This window comes from Brienomyrus brachyistius, chromosome 3 (genome assembly GCF_023856365.1).
Source record: "Brienomyrus brachyistius isolate T26 chromosome 3, BBRACH_0.4, whole genome shotgun sequence".
Lineage (NCBI taxonomy): Eukaryota > Metazoa > Chordata > Actinopteri > Osteoglossiformes > Mormyridae > Brienomyrus > Brienomyrus brachyistius.
In genome coordinates this window covers 702081-717587 of record NC_064535.1, presented here as the reverse complement: position 1 = coordinate 717587, position 15507 = coordinate 702081, and the positions used below count along the sequence as shown (strand labels likewise).

Here is a 15507-nt window from a genome sequence, read left to right as displayed (position 1 = left end):
CCTGCGCGCTGCCCCAGAACCGCCTGTGTTTCTCATGTGGAACTCCCTCTGTCTGCTGAATAGGACCTTCCACATACTAAGTAGCTTAAGGAGGATGGACTTCCGATCACTTTTTGACGTATACTGCAAAAGCTCAAACACATTAGGTGCACTGGGAATTTCTATTGACTCCTGGTGTGTTTAGAGATGCAAATAACCCTGCTTGTGTATTTTGGATTCTGTTGCATATTTAGACCGAGCGGCATCGCAAACGACTTCAAATAACCCCACGTACATGCGGTGAAAGCGGGGGCTTCCCGATCTGCTCCAATTCACAGTCTCTATAGGCGAGCTAAGCGGCTGTTATTTCCAGAACCGAAGCCCAAAGCGTTTCCTTGAAGATGCTCGTCTTGGTTCCTTACATCCCCGCTGCGGATGCATTTCCACACACAATGTGCTTTGTGGTTTTCCTCCCGCTCCCTGCGTCATGAAATGCGTGCCGATTGACGTCGGCTGTCTGTCCCAATCTCCATGGTGAAGCCTCGTCCTGTCGTGGGCGGCGTGGCAGGCAGCCAGCATCGTCACCCCCCAGCTGGGTGGCCACGTGGGTTGCCATGCCCATGTGGGAAGTCCTCCCACAGTGCAGAGATGCACTGACTCCTTAGCTGTCACCAGTGTGAGCCCTTGTGTCCTGGGATCCTGGATGAAGGTTGATGGGAAAGCATTCTGGATGCTTGAATATTTCGTTACATCTGAAATAGATATATTTTCCATTTGTACGACAACAGGTACATTGGAATGTGTTAGTTTTCACATGTTCCAACTTGCTCTCCTTTTTAAGACACACACAGAGGTGAGAGCCAAGCTTGTATTCTGTGAGCAGGGTCAGCCATTTATCTCTCACCCCTGGAGCATTTTTCAGGGGGTTAAGGGTCTTGCTCAAGGGCCCAATGGAGATGCGGCTACTCTGCCAAGCATGGGATTCAAACTGCTGACCTTCTGATCACAGGCACTGAGAGCTAACCCGCTAAACATTCATATTTTAAATCCCAAAACCAGGCCCAGTCATAAAATCTTTTGGGTTTCGAATGTTTGTTCCCAAGGAAGCCTCCCGTGACACTGATCGCAGATGTTCTCTGCTCCAGACTCCCATCTCCTTCTCGGACCTTCTGGTGTTGGAGTCTCGGTTTTGCTGGGGCCGTGGCGTTGTCCCATACCTCACAGCAGACCCTCTTCCCATCACTTTCTCTCCGCTCTGTATCCACTCATCTGTTCCACAAAACTAACTTCACTCGTTCACTTTAGCATGCCACACCCAAAAGCCTGTCTATTCTAGCCTGATCATACATCTGTTTAGCTCCCACTATTCTGTACACTGTAACTTTAAGACAAATCATGTTTCATCATTTTATTAAGGGTAGAATTTTATCCCATTCTGCTGGTTTTGCATTTATAAATTTGCATGCGACGTAGATTAACCCTCTGGGGTTCAGGGGGAGGGGACACACTGTCACTGACTGGGGCATGGTCACACACTTCATTCAGTACCATAAACTTAATTCATGGCAAATAAATTATTTGTTGTATATTCGTTTTGGCATTAAACTCATCTTAATCTTAGTGTACTTTGTAAATATGTCAGATTTATGTGAAGTTTATAATTTGACATCAAAGTCTGGACATTGCAAATTGCAGTTTGTAACACGTGCAGGAATGTTATAAAAGTACATAGTAAGCAATGGTGGCAGTTTGTTTTGATCCCAGATATCTGATCACCAAAGTCTTGGCTACATGAAGGTGACTAAATGGTGTAGCTGCAACATTCAGTTGGATAAATAAATAAGAAAAACCAAACTCATGTCACTACTTCTGGGCTCCTTTCATTGAATATGTAGCAACTTTCATGTGTATGAATGAGCCATTTACACCTGGCCACCCCCCCCCCCCCACCTTTTATGGTGCTGATGGGGGTGTATCTGGATCCCGTTACACCATTGCGTTGTTCATCAAATTCCCATGCGAATGCGATATGAATATGCAGAAATGCGGCTCTTTAGAATGCGAATAGCAATTTTCAGGTGAGGGCGGCGCTACATGCCCCCGATGCAGGTAAAACAAACTAAGGTGACAGGGTTTACTTTTTTGCTGATTTAACCTAATTTTAAAAACTTTAATACTTCCGACAATAGACATTTTGAGAAGACAGATTTAGTCAGCGTTTTTTTCATGATTCTGCAATACGATTTCAGCGAGTTATGAATTGAATTACATGAGAACGGTACGCGGCATCGCCGACGATGCCGTCCACTCCAGAGGGTTAAGGGTTGTCTCAGATCCGATATATCGACTACTTCCCATGGTCAGAATCACAAACACGCACCGTCCAGAGCCACAGTACACTTTGCAGCATGGTAGTCTTGGCTAATGTCTTATTTAGCCCGGCAGTCACAGGTCAGGCCGCCAGCCGGAAAGCAACTCCCAGGAATTAATAATCTTGGCATTTTCAATCTGCACACCAATTAGAATCATGAATCAGTGTTTCTCCCCTTTCAGCCTTCAGGAGCGAGCGTGTGCAGGAGTGCGGCCGTGCTGTAGCGGGGTGCTCGGAGCGAGCGTGTGCAGGAGTGCGGCCGTGCTGTAGCGGGGTGCTCGGAGCGAGCGTGTGCAGGAGTGCGGCCGTGCTGTAGCGGGGTGCTCGGAGCGAGCGTGTGCAGGAGTGCGGCCGTGCTGTAGCGGGGTGCTCGGAGCGAGCGTGTGCAGGAGTGCGGCCGTGCTGTAGCGGGGTGCTCGGAGCGAGCATGTGCAGGAGTGCGGCCGTGCTGTAGCGGGGTGCTCGGAGTGCAGGAGTGCGGCCGTGCTGTAGCGGGGTGCTCGGAGCGAGCGTGTGCAGGAGTGCGGCCGTGCTGTAGCGGGGTGCTCGGAGTGCCGGAGTGCGGCCGTGCTGTAGCGGGGTGCTCGCAGCGATCGTGTGCAGGAGTGCGGCCGTGCTGTAGCGGGGTGCTCGCAGCGATCGTGTGCAGGAGTGCGGCCGTGCTGTAGCGGGGTGCTCGCAGCGATCGTGTGCAGGAGTGCGGCCGTGCTGTAGCGGGGTGCTCGGAGCGAGCGTGTGCAGGAGTGCGGCCGTGCTGTAGCGGGGTACTCGGAGTGCAGGAGTGCGGCCGTGCTGTAGCGGGGTGCTCGGAGTGCAGGAGTGCGGCCGTGCTGTAGCGGGGTGCTCGGAGCGAGCATGTGCAGGAGTGCGGCCGTGCTGTAGCGGGGTGCTCGGAGCGAGCGTGTGCAGGAGTGCGGCCGTGCTGTAGCGGGGTGCTCGGAGCGAGCGTGTGCAGGAGTGCGGCCGTGCTGTAGCGGGGTGCTCGGAGCGAGCGTGTGCAGGAGTGCGGCCGTGCTGTAGCGGGGTGCTCGGAGCGAGCGTGTGCAGGAGTGCGGCCGTGCTGTAGCGGGGTGCTCGGAGCGAGCGTGTGCAGGAGTGCGGCCGTGCTGTAGCGGGGTGCTCGGAGCGAGCGTGTGCAGGAGTGCGGCCGTGCTGTAGCGGGGTGCTCGGAGTGCAGGAGTGCGGCCCTGGCCTTCATTCAAAGCCATCGCCACTGCCGCCACCTGTGAAATCCATTTGCATCATCTATTCTCTCACTTTTTTCCAAATGCCCTGTCTTGGGATATCTTCCATGAACGGGAATCTTACTTATTAGATGAATCTGTTCTGAGAGCTTGTTTCTTAATATACAAGAAGAATTCTCAAAAAAAGGCTCCGCAGTCAGGGGGAATATATTTATTTGATTTTTTTTCCTCCTCCATCTGCTGTGTTGTTAATATTCCTGGTATTTTAGTCATCAAGCGTTGCATAGTTTCGAGTGATACAGTAGCTGGTGTAACCATGGAAACAGGATTAAAGATTCCTCGGCAACAACTTTATTCATGTGTGGAGGAATCTGACTTCCTTTTTTCATGCTGTCCTTTTAGCTAAATTGCCTCAAATTCCGTAACTTAAAAAAAAAATCTCTGTAGCGATTTTTAGATTTAGGCAGTCAGTTCATATTTAAGTGGATAAATAATTTGAGACTTCACCAATACAGGGACTGAATTCTAGATGTCAGTTTGCACATTTTGTTTTCTTTTTGGAAACGTGAAAAACAGCTAAAAATATTCATCAGTCTTTGCTGCTGTTTGGTTCTGTGTCTGTTCCGTTGTCTAGACGACCCGGACCTGGATCGTTCGCTGCTTATCCAAATGCTTGATTCATCTGCTGGCAGTGCTTCACATGAAGGCCCCTCAGGTTAGCAGTGGGAGGGGGCTGCGTACTTCACAGTCACACCATGTGAACACAGGCTCTGGAGTCCCCGGACCTGACAGCGTCGTGTGGAACAACACGCTGTATATGGATTTTAGCTCTGACTTGTTTCGGATCATCGGAATATAAACGAGTTTAGCCTGGCTAACCACTCCTCCAGTGGGTTCTACTGTGCGACACATGTCAACAGGGGTGAAATATTGATTTGGGGGTGGGTGACGTTCCTTCAGCTGCCCGGGGGCGCTGTTCACCTTGAGTGTAAAACTTAACTACTGTGGTGGGGGTATTTGTCACCTGACCCCAATGGACTGCTGCTTCCTGCCTGTGAGGCATGCAGCCTTTTCCCGTGGCTCACGCCTGAAACCGGTGTCGTGTCGGCCAGACATTTCCGGGGACGAGGCAAACTTGTGTTGAGCAGCTGATCCATGAACAAGACGATGGCAAGCGAAGGATTTCAGGGCTGGACGATTGCATGAATTTAAACGAGGCTCCTCACATGCCAGTGTGTGAGACCGCAGGGTTTGTCCTAAAGCCAGGACTGGCGTCTTTGTTATGGCTGGAATTGTTTTGTTTTTGTATGAAACAAACGAGGACCCCATGATAAATAAGCTCCTTTACTGGCCCCTGAGTTTTCTAAGATCAGCTCTGCTGATGTTGTTTTTGTCATTATAAGACCTTGACAAGTAATGAGCACAGATCTCCTGTAGAAGGTGCTATGTGTAAGAGTCTTTGGTTCCCATGAAATTTTAGCAAATTAACGTCAGTGGCATGGTATAGAAGCCAGTCTGGAAGACACAGAGTTGTTACGTAAGCGATGTACTGCAAAATGCAGTGTTCTGTTCTCAGATATGCACTATCACTGAAGAAGAAATATGTAAATGTGCAGCTCAGTGGTAGCGCAGTGCTTTCAGAAATCCTCACTGTATGGCTCGTAGATTAGCCTTGCAGTAACCTTCCCATTGTACGCTCCCTGTACTAATGCACAATGGGAATCGTCCGAGGGCTTAAGCACTGGCTGTGAAAGATTAGAGCTCATTCGATATTGTCCTGCAATCAATTTACTTTCCTCCTTTTTCATGTGATTTTGATTGAAGTGATTTGAGCGCAGTGATTTGAGCGCAGTGATTTACACCCAGCAAGAATTTACCTCCAGTAGCTGCATTTATTTTCGATGTAAAATGTTTTTGTGAATTTAAAATGTGTGAAGGTGAGTTTGGCCTTCAGATAAAAAATGGCACCCAAACACAAAGCTGCACTTCCCCATGTTAAAGCGGTTAGGGTGTGGGGCTCAGTGCTTTATGTGTTCTTCTGCATGAGAAGAGAAAATGAGGTAGATGGAGAATGAAACAGACTTGTGGATCGACCTGGTCCTCCTGCTGAATATGCACACAGTAGCACTTCAAGATGCACTTTAGGATGTCTTCCTAAGGAATGTCCGTCGAGGATGAAGCAGTCGAATCTGAACTTTGGCTCCCCATTCAAGAGATGAAGGGTTTCTAAACAAACGGAATTAAAAACTAGTCGAAAGGTTAAATGACCCAGTGCAGCCTTAGTGAAGATGAGGGTGAAGGTATCTCTGAAGAGTGCAGACTCCGCCTTGGGAATGACCCTCGTCATCAGGAATTTCTGTACTTCTGCCGAGGATGTTTTTCCCCTGAGTGAAACAGATATACTGTAATAATCCAGTATTTATCATACAAATATCATGCAATTAATTCCCTAATTACAATTTGCAACTCATATTAGCAGAGATAACAAATAAAAACATCACAATAGTTCTCTATTTAACTGCATTTCAGTCTCTCCAAAGTCAAGCGAAGACACCAGCCACTTGTTTCATTAGCTATTTAAATTTAACACATGGAGTTAATAAGTTTTGAGCCGGGGCTGAGCAGGGATGTTGCTGGAAAGGTGAATATGTCCTGACTTCAGAGGTAACGCCTTAATGAGCCCACCTGCCCACTACCCACAGAAATCAGCTGGTAAATATGAGCCTTTTCTCTGATATACTTTTGCAAATTTGTGAGACCATCACCATGGTTACATAATGCCTGAGACAGGGTGGTGTAGCACTGTTAGCATGTGCGATAGGGACCTGGAGGGTTTGGGGTTGCAGCCCCTTACCAAAGTGATGGGCGTGATGGGCAACTGGGGGGAGATGCTGCTGCTTCCTGACCGGGGGGGAGTAGAGCAGGGTCAAAGGGTCAAGGGCTTGTGGTCAAGTGTTTCACTGCTCTGTTCCAGCTAACCATTGATTATTGACTCTGTAATTCAGACACAAAATGTCACCGGTGAATAATGTCACTAGTGTTTTGATCAGAGAGAGAATCCACGACTCGGAGGCCTTTGGACTAATTGCCGCCTGGAAGCTGAAGTTCTCCTGGCGAGCTGACTCTTGCTGTACTCTCTTGCTTGTTGTGCAGTGTTTCAGGGTCCTTTTTCAATAAACATCTCAGCCATTTACAAATTTTAAATGAAATAGCACACATTTACATTATGCTATCTGGTCACGTGATTTCCCAAAACAACATTACATGCAACATTACTGAATGTTGAATCGTTAATTTCTAACATAATATATGAACTTACACAAAAAGGAAAATACCAATTCAAATATAATTTGCAATGATAATCATTTATAGTAAATGAAAATATAATTACAAATTAATAAGTGTTTTCTTATGCAATAATTAAATCTTTGTTAGAATAATTACTTGACAACAGTTCATTAAACTCTTCATTAAATTAAAGACCACATGGTGAATTATTTCTAAAAGTTAAATTTATTTACTTATTAACTTAAATCTTGATTTGCCTCTTTTTGTGAAATAATGGGTCCTGCGGTTTAGGTCTGTCCATTTCCCTACCTGAAGAAACACGGATCCCATGTGAAATAATGGGTCCTGCGGTTTAGGTCTGTCCATTTCCATGCCTGAAGAAACATGGATCCCATGTGAAATAATAGGTCCTGGTTTATGTCTGTCCATTTCCCTGCCTGAAGAAACACGGATCCCATGTGAAATAATGGGTCCTGAGGTTTAGGTCTGTCCATTTCCCTGCCTGAAGAAACACGGATCCCATGTGAAATAATGGGTCCTGCGGTTTAGGTCTGTCCATTTCCCTGCCTGAAGAAACACGGATCCCATGTGAAATAATGGGTCCTGCGGTTTAGGTCTGTCCATTTCCATGCCTGAAGAAACATGGATCCCATGTGAAATAATAGGTCCTGGTTTATGTCTGTCCATTTCCCTGCCTGAAGAAACACGGATCCCATGTGAAGCTTAGCTTTGCTCTTCCTGTCATTTCTTCCTCATCGTAACTTAAGTGCTGGATATTATAATAAATTTTTTATACAGATACAATAACGAAAACATATATTTTTAGTCAGGCCAGGGATGAATGTTTTGAGGATTCTCTAAAATACAAAGCAATGAGCATGGGGTGGGGTAAGGTGGGGGGGGGGGGGATTACTTCATTTATTCATGGTTTTCTCCAAAACAAAGGCCTGAATGATGCAATTGAATGTGATGCGAATCCTGTAATTACTCTCATCAGATGAATGCACAACACAAAGAGATTTGATGTATTAATGTGTATAATTACTAAAATAATCATAAATGAGCAAATAAAGCAGGAGTTAATAGTGGGGACTGGCTCTTTGGCCTTTAGGGCCCCGAAGAGCTGTTTCCGTTTCTTTGGATATTTACCTCCTCACTGGCCCTCATCACTGTAACAGCATGAACCACCATAACCTCTATAAGCCCCCAAGCTGCCAGCACCGGGGCTGCATCTTGATGAATTTCCGGAGGTGGGAATTAAGCGTGAAAAGCAGAGGAGTAAGTAAGAGCAAATCCAAGAGCGGGAAGAAAAAGCCATCTGCAGGTATAAATGCAGGCAGTCAAACAGCCTGTCAGGTGACTGGTCCCCCTCCTGGACCCCCAGAATCAGGTTTTCCTGAGCATCCAGATGACAGTGGGAATCGGAAACAAGCCATTTGCATACGAGGCCTGCAGTCCATCAGCCGGCAGCGATGTGACTAACGGCGCTGGATGCAAGGAGGGATGGGCCCCGAAATCCAACTGCCAGCCCAAAATCCTGGCCCCACCACTACCCACACCAAATTAGCTGTTTTTAATTAGGCTGTACCACACGATGATGGCCTACAGGGGGTGCATTGCCTTGTTGCTGGGCTCTGGGGCAGCCCTCCCTTGCCTCTTTGGGCCATTTGGCTACCATTGGTGCCTATCTGCTTACGGTGCAGGTCCCCCTGACCTGGAGAAGGAGACACCCTTGAACTCCCCCCCCCAGTACCTCCCAGGGACTCTATGTCACGGTACAGGTCACGGTGCAGGTCACAGTGTAGGTCAGGTGAAGGTCACAGTACAGGTACGGTACAGATCACAGTGAATGTCACGGTACAGGTCACGGTGCAGGTCACAGTGTAGGTCACGGTACAGGTACAGTACAGATCACAGTGAATGTCACGGTACAGGTCATGGTGCAGGTCACAGTGAAAGTCACAGGTCAGGTACAGTACAGATCACAGTGAATGTCATGGTACAGATCACGGTGCAATTTACAGTGTAGGCCACGGTGAAGGTCACAGTACAGGTACAGTACAGATCACAGTGAATGTCACTGTACAGGTCACGGTGCAGGTCACAGTGTAGGTCACGGTGAAGGTCACGGTACAGGTACAGTACAGATCACAGTGAATGTCACGGTGCAGGTCACAGTGTAGGTCACGGTGAAGGTCACAGTACAGGTACATTACAGATCACAGTGAATGTCACTGTACAGGTCACGGTGCAGGTCACAGTGTAGGTCACGGTGAAGGTCACGGTACAGGTACGGTACAGGTCACAGTGTAGGTCACGGTGAAGGTCACAGTACAGGTACAGTACAGATCACAGTGAATGTCACGGTGCAGGTCACAGTGTAGGTCACGGTGAAGGTCACAGTACAGGTACAGTACAGATCACAGTGAATGTCACTGTACAGGTCACGGTGCAGGTCACAGTGTAGGTCACGGTGAAGGTCACGGTACAGGTACGGTACAGGTCACAGTGTAGGTCACGGTGAAGGTCACGGTACAGGTACAGTACAGATCACAGTGAATGTCACTGTACAGGTCACGGTGCAGGTTACAGTGTAGGTCACGGTGAACGTCTCGGTACAGGTCACAGTGTAGATCACAGTGAATGTCATGGTACAGGTCATGGTGCAAGTCACAGTGTAGGTCACGGTGCTCTCTATCAATGTTTGAAAATATCACACATAGGGGGTATTCATGTTGTATTTCCATGGTTACCATGGTGTATTCAGTCCTACCTGAGATACTTCACCGTGTGACCGGTCAAAGCAAAGCCACGTGCTGTTACACATGCAAGCAAAAACGCTTTTGTGCGCAACACGCTTGTTAGAAAATGTAAGTGGGTGCATGCCACAGCCGCGGCTCAGTGAAGCCCCTCACCACACACAGGTGAAGGCGGTCCCCTGTCTATTCTACCAAAGGGATGGCAGTCTGGTAGTGGGCTACAGATTTTGGGTCTCAGGAAAGCACATCATATTGGGCCCTCAACTAAGACCAATCCAATTATGTTGCAAATTTTTGGGGCCCTCTGGAATGGACCCCACTTCCCCCATTTACAGCACCCCCGCACTGTAACACCAGCTTTATGCCAGAATGGAGTGCGGTTCGGGTAGCTGTTCAGCAGACCAGGAGGCCTCTCCAGCTTCCAGGAATCGTCTCTGATGCAGGCTACCTGATCCCTCATAAAACGGAGACCTTGGAGCCGCTCCCCTGGGGAATGGATGGCGTACGGACTATGGGGGTGCGTGTCACTGCTGTCACTTTGCCCACCTGCTTCGATCCAGGCCCTGGGCATCTCACATCCCAGGAGGACTACAGCCCAGCTGACAGCTCCTATTGGCAGGACTATTAAGACCAGTCTGAAGGATGATATGCCGCAGTGGAAACTGGCACATTAATCTGTGTTCCTGAAAAAAAATCAAGTAAGAAAGGCTTCTATCCCAGGAAATGTGGGGGGGGGGGGTGTCAGTTCATCTCCACAGACAAGGATGAGATGAAATGATGCTTTATTTGCCATTTACACAAGTACATTGGGATGTGTTTCTCATATCCCATCCTGCTCTCCTGTGAGGCACACATATAGAGGTGAGAGTGAAGCTGGGGTCAGAGCAGGACCAGCCATTTATCTGCCATTCCCTGGAGCATTTCGGGGGGGGTTAAGGGTCCTGGAACCAACAGACATTTGCAGACTATGGGGTCCGAACCAGCGACCTTGTGATCACAGGCATGAAGGCCGGACCTGCCGAACACCAGAGATAATGACAAGCATTCTGGCTTGTAGACCCTTATGTGCTCGGAAACGGACAGATCCGGTTTCGTATGATGTGGAGTGACCAGCCTGATGATTGGGGGTGAGGGGCGAAAACAGTGAGAAAATGAGGCACGCGCCTGTGGTCAGGCGGCCCGCCTTGACCGGGGACGCCGGGGGGGTGGCAGCACGCGCCTGCGGTCAGGCGGCCCGCCTTGACCGGGGACGCCGGGGGGTGGCAGCACGCGCCTGCGGTCAGGCGGCCCGCCTTGACCGGGGCCGCCGGGGGGTGGCAGCACGCGCCTGCGGTCAGGCGGCCCGCCTTGACCGGGGACGCCGGGGGGTGGCAGCAAGCGCCTGCGGTCAGGCGGCCCGCCTTGACCGGGGACGCCGGGGGGTGGCAGCACGCGCCTGTGGTCAGGCGGCCCGCCTTGACCGGGGCCGCTGGGGGGTGGCACAGCACGCGCCTGCGGTCAGGCGGCCCGCCTTGACCGGGGCCGCTGGGGGGTGGCACAGCACGCGCCTGCGGTCAGGCGGCCCGCCTTGACCGGGGCCGCTGGGGGGTGGCAGCACGCGCCTGCGGTCACCACTCTTGCCAGGGAGACGCCACTCTCATCCTGCAAAATCCCCAACATTTTTTTTGCAGTATCTGCAGATAGCCGAGCGCCCCCCCCCCCCACTCTCCCGGATCACTTTTAAAAATGAGATTTTTGGTCATGTAGATAAATGTCCACTTTTCTTATCTTTTTTTGCTGGTGTTTGATGTAAATGCTGACAGAAGATGCCTTGTCTGTTTATATTGATAATTACTTTCATAATGAGATATAGAAAAACAACATGGCTTCACTCTTCCTGGGTTTCACTCTTCCTGAATTTTATTTTCCGCAGCGATACGGGTGACTTGTATTCCGCCGCTCCCTAGGACACTCTGAAGGCGTGTAAATGTTTATCCCCCCGCTGTTGACATGTGGGAATATAGCAGCGTTAGGATCCGATCTGTGATCGGCTGAGCATGCCTGCCACCTCTGGACACTGCTTGACATTTCGACGCAGAGACACTTCTGCTGTATTTACCGTGAGTTAATGGTGTTTGGGGAGGAACTTTAAAAACCAGGCGGGCTGCTCATTCGGGACAGAGGGGCCGCAGGGGTCACGAGGGCAATCAAGTAATCTCTCCACCTCACGAATGAGACGGCGCTTAGACAAAGCAATATACTCCCTCAGCTGCGGCGTGTAAATGCAAGGGCGTGCCGGTGTTTTACAGAGAGCCTTGGAGAGAAGATCGAGGTTCCAGCAGGAGAAATGCACGGCTTGGGCAGCGTGTGTGACCATATTTCACATGGCCAGAATACACAAATATGACGTTTTCTGCATGAAAATCACCTTACGCCAACATCCACAAAACTGATAGCCCTCCCCCAATAAAAGCCTTTTATTTAGTTTTGATTCATCTAAACAGGTCAAGAAAAGTCACAGAGCCTTTATGGAATGATATTTGGTGGTTTGCTTGAAAGCGACCTTGCAGCATGGCTTCTTTATGTGGAAATGCAAGCCCACACGATTGGATGAATTGGCCCAAAATATTTATTTTTCATTTCATGGGCGAAACGCTTATCAGTGCGAGCAGCCTTCAGTTGCAGTGCATAAGCGTGTGATTGTACTTTTCAGTCTTTGATCTGTTATATAAGACGCCCATCCTACACCTGTGTCTCCATCTCCTTCTGGCTGGAAATCCTCTGCGTGCAACTTTTCCTGCACAGCCTTATTTCCCTTGGTGATCGGTGCAGTAATTGTACTTTCATCTGCCTCTGAGTCAGATATCTCTGCCTTTGGTAGCATGTTTATATTTGGTTGTCGCTGTAAACTTAATCTGGGATTCATAACTCTGGATGGTCAGTCGATTCCCTCTTAAAGCCTAATATAACTAGAGTCCTGCCCACTAGTTTTAAAGCATTTTAGATACATAATAAAGCTATATTTTTGTACATGTTTAATAATGTGTCTTGCTCGGCTGCATGTAAACAGTACATATTCTTCTTTATTCCGTCTTATTCTCCATCTGCCGTTACAGTTTGTCTAATTAATTGGCAACTTCATAATCACTGCTTTGGTAATTTGTTCTTTGCGTGTAGAATGATCGTGATATAAAAAGTGAAAATGGCTTCATGACAGAGCAGCAAGGCCCACACACCCAAAACGGCACATCAGTGTCGCGGATGGCTGGGAACAAGGTCGGTCTGCGGAAGAGAGCAGGCATTCGAGAGCGAGGCCGTGATGTCGGAGTAAGCTGCGTCTGGAGGCATTGCAGGCAGGATCGACACGCTGCAGTCCTGACCCAGCCCGACCATCCTAGGCAGACCACCGAAGCCACTGGGCTACTGACACTAAAGGCCGGGAACATGCACTCTAAGGCACCATTCACCCTCCCCGTCAATAAACTGTCATGTGAGACAGTTTGAGTCATGTGATTCTGAGTCATGTGATTTAGGTGCCTCTGTTTAGTGTCTCTGCCCCACGGTGGACCCCGCAGGACCATTCACCCTCCCCGTCGATAAACTGTCATGTGAGACAGTTTGAGTCATGTGATTCTGAGTCATGTGATTTAGGTGCCTCTGTTTAGTGTCTCTGCCCCACGGTGGACCCCACAGGACTGCCCAGCTGCCTACATCTGTTTCAGTTACTGTAGTATTAATGCTAGTGAGAATCTTAAAAACAGTAATAAATCAGATCCCTCTAGTGACATTCAACGCAGAGAAATTCATGGTTTGATCCTTAAAATAAATCTGGGACGATTTGTGGACGGTGTTCCCTGTTTTTTTTCTGTGATATGAAGTCCCTGACCTGAAATGCGGCCCCTTCCCGACAGCGTGTGTAATCACACGGCTGGATAAACATGCGGCTACATGGCAGTTACACTTTACATGATGATGCTGTGCATGTGCAGGGATGTCCTGCCTGCTGTAAATATGAATAATCCTGGAGGCCAGCCTCAGACCTACAGCTTCACTGTTGTACCTGAGAATTGGGCATTTACCCAGAAGTGTTCTGACAATGGATCCGTCTCACAAAAGAGATAAAAACATATATTTGCTTTGGATAAAATGGTCAGCTAAGCAATTAAGTGGAAAGCTGCCTTTCGTGATGAGCCGGTACACTGGACATGAAGTTATGAATTGGCTGTGTTTTTAATGAGCATTACGAGATAATTAGCCCCTGACACGTGCCCTTTGCTCCTCTGTGAAGTGCGTCTATACTGCCTTCTGCAGCTGCCCATATATAACTACAGCACCCCCAGCTGAAACCAAACGTGGGAATGTTCTTAACACACTCTCCCTGCAGCTGACTAGCTGCATTGCTATAACTCTGTGATGTTTAATCCATATAACAAGGGCTGCTGCGATCTTTGATCTTCTGCTTGAAAGATTGAAACTGCAATTGCCGAAGTGTTGCTTTGCTCCGAGTAACCTGCACGTCTTAGTGTAGCTGTGCTCCGAGTAACCTCCACGTCTTAGTGTAGCTGTGCTCCGAGTAACCTCCACGTCTTAGTGTCCCTGTGCTCCGAGTAACCTCCACGTCTTAGTGTCGCTGTGCTCCGAGTAACCTCCACGTCTTATTGTCGCTGTCCTCCGAGTAACCTCCACGTCTTAGTGTCGCTGTGCTACGAGTAACCTCCACGTCTCAGTGTCGCTGTGCTCCGAGTAACCTCCACGTCTTAGTGTCGCTGTCCTCCGAGTAACCTCCATGTCTTAGTGTCGCTGTCCTCCGAGTAACCTCCACGTCTTAGTGTCGCTGTGCTCCAAGTAACCTCCACGCCTTAGTGTCGATGTGCTCCGAGTAACCTCCACGTCTTAGTGTCGCTGTGCTCCGAGTAACCTCCACGTCTTAGTGTCGCTGTGCTCCGAGTAACCTCCACGTCTTAGTGTCGCTGTCCTCCGAGTAACCTCCACGTCTTAGTGTCGCTGTGTTACGAGTAACCTCCACGTCTTAGTGTCGCTGTCCTCCGAGTAACCTCCACGTCTTAGTGTCGCTGTGCTACGAGTAACCTCCACGTCTTAGTGTCGCTGTGCTCCGAGTAACCTCCATGTCTTAGTGTCGCTGTGCTCCGAGTAACCTCCACGTCTTAGTGTCGATGTGCTCCGAGTAACCTCCACGTCTTAGTGTCGCTGTGCTCCAAGTAACCTCCACGTCTTAGTGTCGCTGTGCTCCGAGTAACCTCCACGTCTTAGTGTCGCTGTCCTCCGAGTAACCTCCACGTCTTAGTGTCGCTGTGCTACGAGTAACCTCCACGTCTTAGTGTCGCTGTCCTCCGAGTAACCTCCACGTCTTAGTGTCGCTGTGCTCCGAGTAACCTCCACGTCTTAGTGTCGCTGTGCTCCGAGTAACCTCCACGTCTTAGTGTCGCTGTCTTCCGAGTAACCTCCACGTCTTAGTGTCGCTGTCCTCCGAGTAACCTCCACGTCTTAGTGTCGCTGTGCTCCGAGTAACCTCCACGTCTTAGTGTCGCTGTGCTCCAAGTAACCTCCACGTCTTAGTGTCGATGTGCTCCGAGTAACCTCCACGTCTTAGTGTCGCTGTGCTCCAAGTAACCTCCACGTCTTAGTGTCGCTGTGCTCCGAGTAACCTCCACGTCTTAGTGTCGGTGTCCTCCGAGTAACCTCCACGTCTTAGTGTCGCTGTGCTACGAGTAACCTCCACGTCTTAGTGTTGCTGTCCTCCGAGTAACCTCCACGTCTTAGTGTCGCTGTGCTCCGAGTAACCTCCACGTCTTAGTGTCGCTGTCTTCCGAGTAACCTCCACGTCTTAGTGTCGCTGTGCTCCGAGTAACCTCCACGTCTTAGTGTAGCTGTGCTCCGAGTAACCTCCACGTCTTAGTGTCACTGTGCTCCGAATAACCTCCACGTC

At 49.2% G+C, this 15507-nt stretch overlaps 1 protein-coding gene across 4 annotated transcripts in view; it reads left to right on the top strand.

The window, feature by feature from the left end:
- The window catches only part of LOC125739298 (CUB and sushi domain-containing protein 1-like), a 348758-nt gene that overhangs the window by 70887 nt on the left and 262364 nt on the right, over nucleotides 1–15507 (top strand). The gene's annotated exons all lie outside the window — the stretch shown is intronic.